Raw genomic sequence first — 5048 nt, 5'->3', positions numbered from 1 at the left:
AAACAAAAAGACCAGAGCAGTGGCGCCAGAACGGTGCCGAGCATTCAGGCGGGAAAGTCGAACAACAACGAAAGACACATCGATCGAAGACGGATTATGGAAAGAGTACTGAAAATTGTACTCAAGTAAAAGTAAAAGTTACCTGGCTAAGAATGCAGCCTAATAATTAGGCTACAAGTTCTAGTAAGAATTGCCAAATTGTACTTGGATATTGTTGACAGTTAAGACCATAGGCGGAATCAAATAATGGCTTTGGGGCATCATGACGTCACTAAGTGGTTAGCGCATCAGGTAGAGCATTGGGTTGAAATACAGGGACCAGGATTCTAATCCAGCAGTGGCTTCAATGCTTTTTACCCATTTCTTTTTTTTTTTTGTTGAACTGATGTATGATTGGCTACATATAGAAAGTGGGCGAGAGCGTAGAAAGTGCGCGGTGTTTACAGCACGTCATGCAATCTGACCAATTTGGCCTTTTCTACATCATTTAACTGAGGTTTTGCAAAAATTGAAGGACACAAGAGCAGATCGACTGGAAAAAAGAGACATTCAGAACATGTGTTGAAAAACAAAGTTTATCTAACGTAGAATAGACAACAACAGCACATGATCGTTCAAACCATGAATTCATTGTGGTTGTCGGTGTAGCAGTGGCTCAGGTTTTATTCATCTACAAAGCTAAAGCAAAGAAACTACAGGACAAACAGCTGACTGAGAAAGGTGTTTGGTAAAGGTAAGACTGAAAATTACTATGTAGGCTGATTAGCCTTGACAGCAGAGCATCAATCTGTGGACATTAGTATTGTGAGTTCGAGCCCTGTGAGGGATTTGTTTTGTCATTGTTTTAAAGAACACCAAGATGTACAATTTCTTGAATAACTAAATGTCACCTCTGCTGTTCTGTTCAACATTTTTTGGAGGGAGGAGCTCTCTCAAAAGGCAAAAAATTCTGTCTTTGCCTTTGGAGGGTTACTGTAATTAATTGCACTAAAACCACATCATATTGGCCAGAATGAACCCCCTCCCTTTCTTTTTGGGCTAAGCCCCGGATGTTTGGAATGTCTGGCTCCGCCTCTGGTTAAGACATAGAAAAAGATCCAGTTGTAGTTATCTGGACTGAACGTTTCGAACGTCACCCGAGGGTCATTCTCAATCTGCGAATCAAGACCGGGAACTCAGATATTTACCTTACTCTGAGTAGGTCCTGCCCACTGGGCGAGACCTCCTGATAGTTAAGACATTTCACTAAACCGTACTAAACACAATTATATTTCAGATTTTGCCTATTTCCGTCTATCCATTTTCTACCGCTTGTTCCCTTTTGGGGCCTATTTGTCCTGCTATTTGGATGCATACCTAAACCCATGTTCAGGTTCAGGTCCGGATTCGAATCCAGAGGTTTAGGTTCAGGTCCGGACCTAATGAGTCCGGACCTAAACCCATGGCATATTTGCACACAAGCAACTTGGCTAAATTAAGTTGAAGACACTTGAAAAAGGACTACTATCAAACACAAGGCTTAAGTGTAGATTGAAATAAACTCAACGTGTCTGGTTTATTCACAGTTTTTTTTAACATAATTTACAATTTACAAATCACAAGCTAACAGCTTAACAGTTAACACACATTCATGTTTTTTACTTGAGGAACAACTTCCGATCAAGAGCATGTAGAGCAGGCCTGGCCATCCCGTGGCTCCCGAGCCGCATGCAGCTCTTTGCCTGTTTTCATGCGGCTTTTTTACGTTCATATCAACATTTGTGTTTGTGTTGTGCCAGACGGCGCTCTGGGTGCTCGGAGGCGCCCGCACGGTGATCCTCCGCACGGCGGGCGCCGCTAGACCGCACGGAAGTGGAGCTTTCTCCGGACCACGGGTCGGCAGCCAATCAGAGCCAAGCACACAAGCACACAAACACAAACTTTGTCGACCAATCAGCGCGCTGCATGCAAATTTTCACTTGTAAACATTAAACTGTCATGGCGCGGGCCGAGGCGGACTTCCATCAAACGCTTCACGGCCTGATTTAAAGATGATATTCCCTTTTTTCTAAGATTTATTCCTAAAAATGACCCCGTCCTTGCACTCAAAAATGCCCGACCACTTTTCAAAAGACCCCGTCCAAAATACGGGAAGACGGCCATCATCTAAAATAAAACCACCAATATTGAACTTCAATAAGTAAAAAAATATGGTATGTAAATGATTATGTTTTTGTTTGTGGTGTGAGACAGTGCACACAATGTTCATTGTTGAAAATGACTGGCTTGTGGTCTTACTGTAGGTAGTACTGTAGGAGTCAATTTCTGTCATCATGTTGGTGTGTGACATGATATTGTTAATAATAATAATAATTTCGCTGAGAAGAGGTATGTGTAAGTGGAAGGGATGGGGTGATTCATGTGTGCCCATGTGTATGATGTGGCTCTTTGCGGTAACACAGTAAATGTGGCTCTTAGTCTCTGACTGGTTGGCCACCTCTGATGTAGAGTATCGTTGACAGAGTCAGTCTGGGTCAACCGGTCAAGGCAGCTGTTTCAGCTGACACAATGTTCATTCATTGTTTTTTAACAGAACTTACAATTTACAAATCACTAGCTACTAGCTAACTGCTAAACTATAGCTTAACAGTTAACAGTCTCTTATTGAGGATCTAGAGCAGTGGTCCCCAAACTACGGCCCGGAAAGCCAGGAAGCGCAAGTGTTTGACACGCTGAAGAAGACTCTTGTGGACAGTAGAAGACTCTTGTGGACAGTAGAAGACATTAGATAATTAATCATTATTTAATGCATTTGGAAAACAATTTGTACATTGAGCCTTGCATTTGTTGCTTTGTTACAAGTTACAGGTCAAATCACCATATTTTCCTGGCCCGGCCCCTCGGCCAAATTTTAGAACCCAATGTGGTCCTCAAATCAAAAAGTTTGGGGACCACTGATCTATATAGCTGATACAATGTCCCCATTAGTACTGAAGACCCGCTCACTTGGCACACTTGTGCTTGGCACGATCAGGTATTTCTTGGCATGCCTACTGAGGAATGGTAGTTTGTCAACCTCTCACTGCCAAAATGCATGCACATCTCTTGATGTAATCCAAATCTCGCAAGCAGTTGCACCAACTTGCGAGACTTCATGAATTTAGTTGGAAAGAACTTTTTCCATTGAATGGCTTTAGGATTAGAATGAACTCAAACAGTAATTTTCCCTCCAAAGATAAAAGCTATACCGCTGAAATTGCAGACTTTGTCCACAAGATGACTTTACTGTACATAATGTTATTGTGTTCTACATGTTTATTTAGCTGTTTTATTACTTGTCTTGTGGATGATTTTACCTTTGTAACTATATGGCCAAATGTTAATTCTGAACAATGGCTGCATTACTCCAGATCTCTTCCCTATCAAGCTCTGACTCAGCGTGCGTGCTGATTGGTTGAACCATGGCGCCAAAGTACAACCCCCGCAGGGGTAAGTCAGAGAGACAAAGAAGTCATCAGTAGTTTTCCAACTGAGCTCCATTTGAGTTCAATCTGAGGAGGTCCATGAGATTGGATCTTGGATGAGGGCCTCTGGCCTAGCGATGCTAAGCTAAGCTACGGAACAAAGACATTCCAGAGACACGCCCGCGGAAGCTAACTTTTCCCTCCCATAAACAAGAATTCTTTGCCCATTTTTAAACATGATTGAGACTACCTCATGCAAACTCAAACAAAAGACCTTTTTTGCAACTTTTCAAGTCCAGGACAGTCTTTTCAGACCAGCATCTGAAGTGAATCAGTGCAACGGCCCTTTTTATCTGAGGAACGCCTCAGAGGCAAGGAGAACGCAAATCACCAAACCTGATCCAGTGCTTCTTTGGCTTGACCCTGTCAGAGCCTGGAGCTCCAGAGCTCCCTGCTCTGGCCAGCGTGTGGACTGAGCTGCATTGTGACCCCTGAGGGAAGCCTGGAGGCGACACGGACACACAGGCTCTCGGACAAGATACAGGCCCATCTCCTCACAACTTCTGGTTCCATTTGAATGAATGCACATCACAGCTTGGCTGATAATATCACCTTAGAATTAACTCTAACACACAACTAGATAGATGTAGAACAGGGGTGCCCAATACGTCGATCGCGATCGACCGGTTGATCGCAGAGGCAGTCGGGTCGATCGCGCCGAAAAGCGCCGAAAAGTGCCGAAGCGCGCTGGAAAGATCCAGAAACGCCACACGGAGGTCAGTCAGCGTGAGTAGTTTTATCTTAGGCAAAGCAAGGGGCCCCACCGTGTGACGGCACTGGAGTGCAAAGCAGTCGCTCAGTGTGGCTCGCAAAGTAGAGCCACGGAACGCACAAGCTACGCACAAATCTCAAAGGAGGAGAGGGAAGGAAAGAGAGAAGAGGCGTAATCTTACCTGTAAATGCTTTTTTATCCTTCACAAATCTGGTGGCGTTAGCCAAACGAAAGTGACTTTCTCAAAGAGTCAAGCCCCTCCCCCGAGCGTTATATATATATTATATATATACTTAAAAGAGCTACAATGAGGGGCCAATAAGCATACATTTATACTCCATTTGTGGCCATTTTATTTTTAAATTAATACGCTGTATTAAAGAGTGGGGAAGTTAATTGTTAATAAAAAAAAAAAAAATTGGCACCGTTTGGCATGAAGCCAAATAAATTACACATAAATAAAACACACACTTTGCTTTGCTGTGTTTATACGCTCACCGTATTTATAGTTGTGGCGGAGAGTAGGGGGGCACAAAGTGTTTTCTTCTTCCAAGGGGGGGCTTATCAGAAAATAATTGAGAAGCACTGCGTATAGCCTAATTATGGATAAACAAAAATAAAAACCTGTTTGATACTGACAATAAAAATAATACTAAATCTTACAATAATTTAGATCTATAGGTAGATCTTCGGCTTTGTCGACTATAAAAGTAGCTCGTGAGCCAAAAATGTGTGGGCACCCCTGATCTAGAACAATCATGTCTAACGTTTCCATCTGTTATAGACTCATTTGCATATTCCAAATTCATATATCGGTTTAATTATTTGGTCAA

This window comes from Eucyclogobius newberryi, unplaced genomic scaffold, assembly GCF_026437365.1.
Source record: "Eucyclogobius newberryi isolate DKJ021-1_F unplaced genomic scaffold, fEucNew1.0.hap1 SCAF_2, whole genome shotgun sequence".
Lineage (NCBI taxonomy): Eukaryota > Metazoa > Chordata > Actinopteri > Gobiiformes > Gobiidae > Eucyclogobius > Eucyclogobius newberryi.
The sequence above is the reverse complement of the archived record's forward strand: the minus strand, read 5'-3'. Positions refer to the sequence as shown.